Genomic DNA, 12,441 nt, shown 5'->3' with positions numbered 1-12,441 from the left:
TTCTCTAAAGGAGAAACTGTGTCAGCACAGCAAAGACTCCCTCGAGGTTTTCCATGCAGTTCATAGAGTTCTTACCATCTTGGAGGAGAAAAGAAATCGTCAAATTGTCCACGGAGTGCTGCATAAGCTTTAGAGGGACGCACAGGAAAGTGGTCGATGAAACTCTTTCCCTAGCGATCTTTATGTATGTTTAAACTGCTGCAGAGTGAATCGTTCTTGACCTCTCTCAATTTGAGAGCTACCCACTGAATGCCGGTGCTGTGCGGCTTTGCTCTTCGAGTCTCAGCATCTGCCGAGCTCTCCGTCTCCCGGAGGCCAACAAGCGGCTTCTTCGCGCAAAGAGCCTGGTGCCGGTCGAGGTGAGCTCCGGAGAGCGGCTTCTGCCGAAAGGCGCCCGGGACCGGCGCCTACCTTCGGGGAGCTTCGGATGCCGGTCTCCTTCGTCTCCTTTCGCCTACATCTTACCTTTTTTTCTGAAAAGCTTTTCTCCTGAAAACCATTTTTACTGAAAAGTTTTGCAGTATTTGTCTCAGGGAGAAACAGTGTCAGCACAGCAAGCCTCCCTCCTGGTTTTCCGAGCATTTAATCGAGTTCTTACCAGCTCGGAGAAGAAAAGAAATCGCCAAAAATTCCACAGTGTGCTGCATAAGCTTTAGAAGGATGCACAGGAAAGTGGTCAAAGAAACTCTTTCCCTAGCAATGCTTATGTATGTTTAAACTGCTGCAGAGTGAATCGTTCTTGACCTCTCTCAATTTGAGAGGTGTGCACAGAATCCCAGTGCTGTGTGTCTTTGCTCTTGGCGTCCCAGCATCTGCCGGGGCTTTCCGTCTCCCGGAGGCCAACAAGCGGCTTCTTCGCGCAAAGAGCCTGGTGCCGGTCGAGGTGCCCTCCGGAGAGCGGCTTCTGCCGAAAGGCGCCCGGGACCGGCGCCTACCTTCGGGGAGCTTCGGATGCCGGTCTCCTTCGTCTCCTTTCGCCTACAGCTTAGCTTTTTTTCTGAAAAGCTTTTCTCCTGAAAACCATTTTTACTGAAAAGTTTTGCAGTATTTGTCTCAGGGAGAAACAGTGTCAGCACAGCAAGCCTCCCTCCTGGTTTTCCGAGCATTTAATCGAGTTCTTACCAGTTCGGAGAAGAAAAGAAATCGCCAAAAAGTGCACAGAGTGCTGCATAAGCTTTAGAAGGATGCACAGGAAAGTGGTCAAAGAAACTCTTTCCCTAGCAATGCTTATGTATGTTTAAACTGCTGGCGAGTGAATAGATCTTGACCTCTCTCAATTTGAGAGGTGTGCACAGAATCCCAGTGCTGTGTGTCTTTGCTCTTGGCGTCCCAGCATCTGCCGGGGCTTTCCGTCTCCCGGAGGCCAACAAGCGGCTTCTTCCCGCAAAGAGCCTTGTGCTGGTCGAGGTGCGCTCAGGAGAGCGGCTTCTGCCGAAAGGCGCCCGGGACCGGCGCCTACCTTCGGGGAGCTTCGGATGCCGGTCTCCTTCGTCTCCTTTCCCCTACATCTTAGCTTTTTTTCTGAAAAGCTTTTCTCCTGAAAACCATTTTTACTGAAAAGTTTTGCAGTATTTGTCTCAGGGAGAAACTGTGTCAGCACAGCAAGCCTCCCTCCTGGTTTTCCGAGCATTTAATCGAGTTCTTACCAGCTCGGAGAAGAAAAGAAATCGCCAAAAAGTCCACAGAGTGCTGCATAAGCTTTAGAAGGATGCACAGGAAAGTGGTCAAAGAAACTCTTTCCCTAGCAATGCTTATGTATGTTTAAACTGCTGGCGAGTGAATAGATCTTGACCTCTCTCAATTTGAGAGGTGTGCACAGAATCCCAGTGCTGTGTGTCTTTGCTCTTAAGCGTCCAAGCATCTGCCGGGGCTTTCTGTCTCCCAGAGGCCAACAAGCGGCTTCTTCGCGCAAAGAGCCTGGTGCCGGTCGAGGTGCGCTCCAGAGAGCGGCTTCTGCCGAAAGGCGCCCGGGACCGGCGCCTACCTTCGGGGAGCTTCGGATGCCGGTCTCCTTCGTCTCCTTTCCCCTACATCTTAGCTTTTTATCTGAAAAGCTTTTTTCCTGAAAACCTTTTTTACTGGAAAGGTTTTTACTGAAGAGCTTTTTAGTATTCTCTAAAGGAGAAACTGTGTCAGCACAGCAAAGACTCCCTCGAGGTTTTCCATGCAGTTCATAGAGTTCTTACCATCTCGGAGGAGAAAAGAAATCGTCAAATTGTCCACGGAGTGCTGCATAAGCTTTAGAGGGACGCACAGGAAAGTGGTCGATGAAACTCTTTCCCTAGCGATCTTTATGTATGTTTAAACTGCTGCAGAGTGAATCCGTTCTTGACCTCTCTCAATTTGAGAGCTACCCACTGAATGCCGGTGCTGTGCGGCTTTGCTCTTCGAGTCTCAGCATCTGCCGAGCTCTCCGTCTCCCGGAGGCCAACAAGCGGCTTCTTCGCGCAAAGAGCCTGGTGCCGGTCGAGGTGAGCTCCGGAGAGCGGCTTCTGCCGAAAGGCGCCCGGTACCGGCGCCTACCTTCGGGGAGCTTCGGATGCCGGTCTCCTTCGTCTCCTTTCGCCTACATCTTACCTTTTTTTCTGAAAAGCTTTTCTCCTGAAAACCATTTTTACTGAAAAGTTTTGCAGTATTTGTCTCAGGGAGAAACAGTGTCAGCACAGCAAGCCTCCCTCCTGGTTTTCCGAGCATTTAATCGAGTTCTTACCAGCTCGGAGAAGAAAAGAAATCGCCAAAAAGTCCACAGTGTGCTGCATAAGCTTTAGAAGGATGCACAGGAAAGTGGTCAAAGAAACTCTTTCCCTAGCAATGCTTATGTATGTTTAAACTGCTGGCGAGTGAATAGATCTTGACCTCTCTCAATTTGAGAGGTGTGCACAGAATCCCAGTGCTGTGTGTCTTTGCTCTTGGCGTCCCAGCATCTGCCGGGGCTTTCTGTCTCCCAGAGGCCAACAAGCGGCTTCTTCCCGCAAAGAGCCTGGTGCCGGTCGAGGTGCCCTCCGGAGAGCGGCTTCTGCCGAAAGGCGCCCGGGACCGGCGCCTACCTTCGGGGAGCTTCGGATGCCGGTCTCCTTCGTCTCCTTTCCCCTACATCTTAGCTTTTTATCTGAAAAGCTTTTTTCCTGAAAACCTTTTTTACTGGAAAGGTTTTTACTGAAGAGCTTTTTAGTATTCTCTAAAGGAGAAACTGTGTCAGCACAGCAAAGACTCCCTCGAGGTTTTCCATGCAGTTCATAGAGTTCTTACCATCTCGGAGGAGAAAAGAAATCGTCAAATTGTCCACGGAGTGCTGCATAAGCTTTAGAGGGACGCACAGGAAAGTGGTCGATGAAACTCTTTCCCTAGCGATCTTTATGTATGTTTAAACTGCTGCAGAGTGAATCGTTCTTGACCTCTCTCAATTTGAGAGCTACCCACTGAATGCCGGTGCTGTGCGGCTTTGCTCTTCGAGTCTCAGCATCTGCCGAGCTCTCCGTCTCCCGGAGGCCAACAAGCGGCTTCTTCGCGCAAAGAGCCTGGTGCCGGTCGAGGTGAGCTCCGGAGAGCGGCTTCTGCCGAAAGGCGCCCGGGACCGGCGCCTACCTTCGGGGAGCTTCGGATGCCGGTCTCCTTCGTCTCCTTTCGCCTACATCTTACCTTTTTTTCTGAAAAGCTTTTCTCCTGAAAACCATTTTTACTGAAAAGTTTTGCAGTATTTGTCTCAGGGAGAAACAGTGTCAGCACAGCAAGCCTCCCTCCTGGTTTTCCGAGCATTTAATCGAGTTCTTACCAGCTCGGAGAAGAAAAGAAATCGCCAAAAATTCCACAGTGTGCTGCATAAGCTTTAGAAGGATGCACAGGAAAGTGGTCAAAGAAACTCTTTCCCTAGCAATGCTTATGTATGTTTAAACTGCTGCAGAGTGAATCGTTCTTGACCTCTCTCAATTTGAGAGGTGTGCACAGAATCCCAGTGCTGTGTGTCTTTGCTCTTGGCGTCCCAGCATCTGCCGGGGCTTTCCGTCTCCCGGAGGCCAACAAGCGGCTTCTTCGCGCAAAGAGCCTGGTGCCGGTCGAGGTGCCCTCCGGAGAGCGGCTTCTGCCGAAAGGCGCCCGGGACCGGCGCCTACCTTCGGGGAGCTTCGGATGCCGGTCTCCTTCGTCTCCTTTCGCCTACAGCTTAGCTTTTTTTCTGAAAAGCTTTTCTCCTGAAAACCATTTTTACTGAAAAGTTTTGCAGTATTTGTCTCAGGGAGAAACAGTGTCAGCACAGCAAGCCTCCCTCCTGGTTTTCCGAGCATTTAATCGAGTTCTTACCAGTTCGGAGAAGAAAAGAAATCGCCAAAAAGTGCACAGAGTGCTGCATAAGCTTTAGAAGGATGCACAGGAAAGTGGTCAAAGAAACTCTTTCCCTAGCAATGCTTATGTATGTTTAAACTGCTGGCGAGTGAATAGATCTTGACCTCTCTCAATTTGAGAGGTGTGCACAGAATCCCAGTGCTGTGTGTCTTTGCTCTTGGCGTCCCAGCATCTGCCGGGGCTTTCCGTCTCCCGGAGGCCAACAAGCGGCTTCTTCCCGCAAAGAGCCTTGTGCTGGTCGAGGTGCGCTCAGGAGAGCGGCTTCTGCCGAAAGGCGCCCGGGACCGGCGCCTACCTTCGGGGAGCTTCGGATGCCGGTCTCCTTCGTCTCCTTTCCCCTACATCTTAGCTTTTTTTCTGAAAAGCTTTTCTCCTGAAAACCATTTTTACTGAAAAGTTTTGCAGTATTTGTCTCAGGGAGAAACGGTGTCAGCACAGCAAGCCTCCCTCCTGGTTTTCCGAGCATTTAATCGAGTTCTTACCAGCTCGGAGAAGAAAAGAAATCGCCAAAAAGTCCACAGAGTGCTGCATAAGCTTTAGAAGGATGCACAGGAAAGTGGTCAAAGAAACTCTTTCCCTAGCAATGCTTATGTATGTTTAAACTGCTGGCGAGTGAATAGATCTTGACCTCTCTCAATTTGAGAGGTGTGCACAGAATCCCAGTGCTGTGTGTCTTTGCTCTTAAGCGTCCAAGCATCTGCCGGGGCTTTCTGTCTCCCAGAGGCCAACAAGCGGCTTCTTCGCGCAAAGAGCCTGGTGCCGGTCGAGGTGCGCTCCAGAGAGCGGCTTCTGCCGAAAGGCGCCCGGGACCGGCGCCTACCTTCGGGGAGCTTCGGATGCCGGTCTCCTTCGTCTCCTTTCCCCTACATCTTAGCTTTTTATCTGAAAAGCTTTTTTCCTGAAAACCTTTTTTACTGGAAAGGTTTTTACTGAAGAGCTTTTTAGTATTCTCTAAAGGAGAAACTGTGTCAGCACAGCAAAGACTCCCTCGAGGTTTTCCATGCAGTTCATAGAGTTCTTACCATCTCGGAGGAGAAAAGAAATCGTCAAATTGTCCACGGAGTGCTGCATAAGCTTTAGAGGGACGCACAGGAAAGTGGTCGATGAAACTCTTTCCCTAGCGATCTTTATGTATGTTTAAACTGCTGCAGAGTGAATCGTTCTTGACCTCTCTCAATTTGAGAGCTACCCACTGAATGCCGGTGCTGTGCGGCTTTGCTCTTCGAGTCTCAGCATCTGCCGAGCTCTCCGTCTCCCGGAGGCCAACAAGCGGCTTCTTCGCGCAAAGAGCCTGGTGCCGGTCGAGGTGAGCTCCGGAGAGCGGCTTCTGCCGAAAGGCGCCCGGGACCGGCGCCTACCTTCGGGGAGCTTTGGATGCCGGTCTCCTTCGTCTCCTTTCGCCTACATCTTACCTTTTTTTCTGAAAAGCTTTTCTCCTGAAAACCATTTTTACTGAAAAGTTTTGCAGTATTTGTCTCAGGGAGAAACGGTGTCAGCACAGCAAGCCTCCCTCCTGGTTTTCCGAGCATTTAATCGAGTTCTTACCAGCTCGGAGAAGAAAAGAAATCGCCAAAAAGTCCACAGTGTGCTGCATAAGCTTTAGAAGGATGCACAGGAAAGTGGTCAAAGAAACTCTTTCCCTAGCAATGCTTATGTATGTTTAAACTGCTGGCGAGTGAATAGATCTTGACCTCTCTCAATTTGAGAGGTGTGCACAGAATCCCAGTGCTGTGTGTCTTTGCTCTTGGCGTCCCAGCATCTGCCGGGGCTTTCTGTCTCCCAGAGGCCAACAAGCGGCTTCTTCCCGCAAAGAGCCTTGTGCCGGTCGAGGTGCGCTCCGGAGAGCGGCTTCTGCCGAAAGGCGCCCGGGACCGGCGCCTACCTTCGGGGAGCTTCGGATGCCGGTCTCCTTCGTCTCCTTTCCCCTACATCTTAGCTTTTTATCTGAAAAGCTTTTTTCCTGAAAACCTTTTTTACTGGAAAGGTTTTTACTGAAGAGCTTTTTAGTATTCTCTAAAGGAGAAACTGTGTCAGCACAGCAAAGACTCCCTCGAGGTTTTCCATGCAGTTCATAGAGTTCTTACCATCTCGGAGGAGAAAAGAAATCGTCAAATTGTCCACGGAGTGCTGCATAAGCTTTAGAGGGACGCACAGGAAAGTGGTCGATGAAACTCTTTCCCTAGCGATCTTTATGTATGTTTTAACTGCTGCAGAGTGAATCGTTCTTGACCTCTCTCAATTTGAGAGGTGTGCACAGAATCCCAGTGCTGTGTGTCTTTGCTCTTGGCGTCCCAGCATCTGCCGGGGCTTTCCGTCTCCCGGAGGCCAACAAGCGGCTTCTTCGCGCAAAGAGCCTGGTGCCGGTCGAGGTGCCCTCCGGAGAGCGGCTTCTGCCGAAAGGCGCCCGGGACCGGCGCCTACCTTCGGGGAGCTTCGGATGCCGGTCTCCTTCGTCTCCTTTCGCCTACAGCTTAGCTTTTTTTCTGAAAAGCTTTTCTCCTGAAAACCATTTTTACTGAAAAGTTTTGCAGTATTTGTCTCAGGGAGAAACGGTGTCAGCACAGCAAGCCTCCCTCCGGGTTTTCCGAGCATTTAATCGAGTTCTTACCAGTTCGGAGAAGAAAAGAAATCGCCAAAAAGTCCACAGAGTGCTGCATAAGCTTTAGAAGGATGCACAGGAAAGTGGTCAAAGAAACTCTTTCCCTAGCAATGCTTATGTATGTTTAAACTGCTGGCGAGTGAATAGATCTTGACCTCTCTCAATTTGAGAGGTGTGCACAGAATCCCAGTGCTGTGTGTCTTTGCTCTTAAGCGTCCCAGCATCTGCCGGGGCTTTCTGTCTCCCAGAGGCCAACAAGCGGCTTCTTCGCGCAAAGAGCCTGGTGCCGGTCGAGGTGCGCTCCAGAGAGCGGCTTCTGCCGAAAGGCGCCCGGGACCGGCGCCTACCTTCGGGGAGCTTCGGATGCCGGTCTCCTTCGTCTCCTTTCCCCTACATCTTAGCTTTTTATCTGAAAAGCTTTTTTCCTGAAAACCTTTTTTACTGGAAAGGTTTTTACTGAAGAGCTTTTTAGTATTCTCTAAAGGAGAAACTGTGTCAGCACAGCAAAGACTCCCTCGAGGTTTTCCATGCAGTTCATAGAGTTCTTACCATCTCGGAGGAGAAAAGAAATCGTCAAATTGTCCACGGAGTGCTGCATAAGCTTTAGAGGGACGCACAGGAAAGTGGTCGATGAAACTCTTTCCCTAGCGATCTTTATGTATGTTTAAACTGCTGCAGAGTGAATCGTTCTTGACCTCTCTCAATTTGAGAGCTACCCACTGAATGCCGGTGCTGTGCGGCTTTGCTCTTCGAGTCTCAGCATCTGCCGAGCTCTCCGTCTCCCGGAGGCCAACAAGCGGCTTCTTCGCGCAAAGAGCCTGGTGCCGGTCGAGGTGAGCTCCGGAGAGCGGCTTCTGCCGAAAGGCGCCCGGGACCGGCGCCTACCTTCGGGGAGCTTCGGATGCCGGTCTCCTTCGTCTCCTTTCGCCTACATCTTACCTTTTTTTCTGAAAAGCTTTTCTCCTGAAAACCATTTTTACTGAAAAGTTTTGCAGTATTTGTCTCAGGGAGAAACGGTGTCAGCACAGCAAGCCTCCCTCCTGGTTTTCCGAGCATTTAATCGAGTTCTTACCAGCTCGGAGAAGAAAAGAAATCGCCAAAAATTCCACAGTGTGCTGCATAAGCTTTAGAAGGATGCACAGGAAAGTGGTCAAAGAAACTCTTTCCCTAGCAATGCTTATGTATGTTTAAACTGCTGCAGAGTGAATCGTTCTTGACCTCTCTCAATTTGAGAGGTGTGCACAGAATCCCAGTGCTGTGTGTCTTTGCTCTTGGCGTCCCAGCATCTGCCGGGGCTTTCCGTCTCCCGGAGGCCAACAAGCGGCTTCTTCGCGCAAAGAGCCTGGTGCCGGTCGAGGTGCCCTCCGGAGAGCGGCTTCTGCCGAAAGGCGCCCGGGACCGGCGCCTACCTTCGGGGAGCTTCGGATGCCGGTCTCCTTCGTCTCCTTTCGCCTACAGCTTAGCTTTTTTTCTGAAAAGCTTTTCTCCTGAAAACCATTTTTACTGAAAAGTTTTGCAGTATTTGTCTCAGGGAGAAACGGTGTCAGCACAGCAAGCCTCCCTCCTGGTTTTCCGAGCATTTAATCGAGTTCTTACCAGTTCGGAGAAGAAAAGAAATCGCCAAAAAGTCCACAGAGTGCTGCATAAGCTTTAGAAGGATGCACAGGAAAGTGGTCAAAGAAACTCTTTCCCTAGCAATGCTTATGTATGTTTAAACTGCTGCAGAGTGAATAGATCTTGACCTCTCTCAATTTGAGAAGTGTGCACAGAATCCCAGTGCTGTGTGTCTTTGCTCTTAAGCGTCCCAGCATCTGCCGGGGCTTTCCGTCTCCCAGAGGCCAACAAGCGGCTTCTTCGCGCAAAGAGCCTGGTGCCGGTCGAGGTGCGCTCCAGAGAGCGGCTTCTGCCGAAAGGCGCCCGGGACCGGCGCCTACCTTCGGGGAGCTTCGGATGCCGGTCTCCTTCGTCTCCTTTCCCCTACATCTTAGCTTTTTATCTGAAAAGCTTTTTTCCTGAAAACCTTTTTTACTGGAAAGGTTTTTACTGAAGAGCTTTTTAGTATTCTCTAAAGGAGAAACTGTGTCAGCACAGCAAAGACTCCCTCGAGGTTTTCCATGCAGTTCATAGAGTTCTTACCATCTCGGAGGAGAAAAGAAATCGTCAAATTGTCCACGGAGTGCTGCATAAGCTTTAGAGGGACGCACAGGAAAGTGGTCAAAGAAACTCTTTCCCTAGCAATGCTTATGTATGTTTAAACTGCTGGCGAGTGAATCGTTCTTGACCTCTCTCAATTTGAGAGGTGTGCACAGAATCCCAGTGCTGTGTGTCTTTGCTCTTGGCGTCCCAGCATCTGCCGGGGCTTTCCGTCTCCCGGAGGCCAACAAGCGGCTTCTTCGCGCAAAGAGCCTGGTGCCGGTCGAGGTGCCCTCCGGAGAGCGGCTTCTGCCGAAAGGCGCCCGGGACCGGCGCCTACCTTCGGGGAGCTTCGGATGCCCGTCTCCTTCGTCTCCTTTCGCCTACAGCTTAGCTTTTTTTCTGAAAAGCTTTTCTCCTGAAAACCATTTTTACTGAAAAGTTTTGCAGTATTTGTCTCAGGGAGAAACAGTGTCAGCACAGCAAGCCTCCCTCCTGGTTTTCCGAGCATTTAATCGAGTTCTTACCAGCTCGGAGAAGAAAAGAAATCGCCAAAAATTCCACAGTGTGCTGCATAAGCTTTAGAAGGATGCACAGGAAAGTGGTCAAAGAAACTCTTTCCCTAGCAATGCTTATGTATGTTTAAACTGCTGCAGAGTGAATCGTTCTTGACCTCTCTCAATTTGAGAGGTGTGCACAGAATCCCAGTGCTGTGTGTCTTTGCTCTTGGCGTCCCAGCATCTGCCGGGGCTTTCCGTCTCCCGGAGGCCAACAAGTGGCTTCTTCGCGCAAAGAGCCTGGTGCCGGTCGAGGTGCCCTCCGGAGAGCGGCTTCTGCCGAAAGGCGCCCGGGACCGGCGCCTACCTTCGGGGAGCTTCGGATGCCGGTCTCCTTCGTCTCCTTTCGCCTACAGCTTAGCTTTTTTTCTGAAAAGCTTTTCTCCTGAAAACCATTTTTACTGAAAAGTTTTGCAGTATTTGTCTCAGGGAGAAACAGTGTCAGCACAGCAAGCCTCCCTGTTGGTTTTCCGAGCATTTAATCGAGTTCTTACCAGTTCGGAGAAGAAAAGAAATCGCCAAAAAGTGCACAGAGTGCTGCATAAGCTTTAGAAGGATGCACAGGAAAGTGGTCAAAGAAACTCTTTCCCTAGCAATGCTTATGTATGTTTAAACTGCTGGCGAGTGAATAGATCTTGACCTCTCTCAATTTGAGAGGTGTGCACAGAATCCCAGTGCTGTGTGTCTTTGCTCTTGGCGTCCCAGCATCTGCCGGGGCTTTCCGTCTCCCGGAGGCCAACAAGCGGCTTCTTCCCGCAAAGAGCCTTGTGCTGGTCGAGGTGCGCTCAGGAGAGCGGCTTCTGCCGAAAGGCGCCCGGGACCGGCGCCTACCTTCGGGGAGCTTCGGATGCCGGTCTCCTTCGTCTCCTTTCCCCTACATCTTAGCTTTTTTTCTGAAAAGCTTTTCTCCTGAAAACCATTTTTACTGAAAAGTTTTGCAGTATTTGTCTCAGGGAGAAACTGTGTCAGCACAGCAAGCCTCCCTCCTGGTTTTCCGAGCATTTAATCGAGTTCTTACCAGCTCGGAGAAGAAAAGAAATCGCCAAAAAGTCCACAGAGTGCTGCATAAGCTTTAGAAGGATGCACAGGAAAGTGGTCAAAGAAACTCTTTCCCTAGCAATGCTTATGTATGTTTAAACTGCTGGCGAGTGAATAGATCTTGACCTCTCTCAATTTGAGAGGTGTGCACAGAATCCCAGTGCTGTGTGTCTTTGCTCTTAAGCGTCCAAGCATCTGCCGGGGCTTTCTGTCTCCCAGAGGCCAACAAGCGGCTTCTTCGCGCAAAGAGCCTGGTGCCGGTCGAGGTGCGCTCCAGAGAGCGGCTTCTGCCGAAAGGCGCCCGGGACCGGCGCCTACCTTCGGGGAGCTTCGGATGCCGGTCTCCTTCGTCTCCTTTCCCCTACATCTTAGCTTTTTATCTGAAAAGCTTTTTTCCTGAAAACCTTTTTTACTGGAAAGGTTTTTACTGAAGAGCTTTTTAGTATTCTCTAAAGGAGAAACTGTGTCAGCACAGCAAAGACTCCCTCGAGGTTTTCCATGCAGTTCATAGAGTTCTTACCATCTCGGAGGAGAAAAGAAATCGTCAAATTGTCCACGGAGTGCTGCATAAGCTTTAGAGGGACGCACAGGAAAGTGGTCGATGAAACTCTTTCCCTAGCGATCTTTATGTATGTTTAAACTGCTGCAGAGTGAATCCGTTCTTGACCTCTCTCAATTTGAGAGCTACCCACTGAATGCCGGTGCTGTGCGGCTTTGCTCTTCGAGTCTCAGCATCTGCCGAGCTCTCCGTCTCCCGGAGGCCAACAAGCGGCTTCTTCGCGCAAAGAGCCTGGTGCCGGTCGAGGTGAGCTCCGGAGAGCGGCTTCTGCCGAAAGGCGCCCGGGACCGGCGCCTACCTTCGGGGAGCTTCGGATGCCGGTCTCCTTCGTCTCCTTTCGCCTACATCTTACCTTTTTTTCTGAAAAGCTTTTCTCCTGAAAACCATTTTTACTGAAAAGTTTTGCAGTATTTGTCTCAGGGAGAAACAGTGTCAGCACAGCAAGCCTCCCTCCTGGTTTTCCGAGCATTTAATCGAGTTCTTACCAGCTCGGAGAAGAAAAGAAATCGCCAAAAAGTCCACAGTGTGCTGCATAAGCTTTAGAAGGATGCACAGGAAAGTGGTCAAAGAAACTCTTTCCCTAGCAATGCTTATGTATGTTTAAACTGCTGGCGAGTGAATAGATCTTGACCTCTCTCAATTTGAGAGGTGTGCACAGAATCCCAGTGCTGTGTGTCTTTGCTCTTGGCGTCCCAGCATCTGCCGGGGCTTTCTGTCTCCCAGAGGCCAACAAGCGGCTTCTTCGCGCAAAGAGCCTTGTGCCGGTCGAGGTGCGCTCCGGAGAGCGGCTTCTGCCGAAAGGCGCCCGGGACCGGCGCCTACCTTCGGGGAGCTTCGGATGCCGGTCTCCTTCGTCTCCTTTCGCCTACAGCTTAGCTTTTTTTCTGAAAAGCTTTTCTCCTGAAAACCATTTTTACTGAAAAGTTTTGCAGTATTTGTCTCAGGGAGAAACAGTGTCAGCACAGCAAGCCTCCCTCCTGGTTTTCCGAGCATTTAATCGAGTTCTTACCAGTTCGGAGAAGAAAAGAAATCGCCAAAAAGTGCACAGAGTGCTGCATAAGCTTTAGAAGGATGCACAGGAAAGTGGTCAAAGAAACTCTTTCCCTAGCAATGCTTATGTATGTTTAAACTGCTGGCGAGTGAATAGATCTTGACCTCTCTCAATTTGAGAGGTGTGCACAGAATCCCAGTGCTGTGTGTCTTTGCTCTTGGCGTCC

Source organism: Haemorhous mexicanus, chromosome 6 (genome assembly GCF_027477595.1).
Source record: "Haemorhous mexicanus isolate bHaeMex1 chromosome 6, bHaeMex1.pri, whole genome shotgun sequence".
Lineage (NCBI taxonomy): Eukaryota > Metazoa > Chordata > Aves > Passeriformes > Fringillidae > Haemorhous > Haemorhous mexicanus.
Note: the sequence above shows the minus strand (reverse complement) of the source record.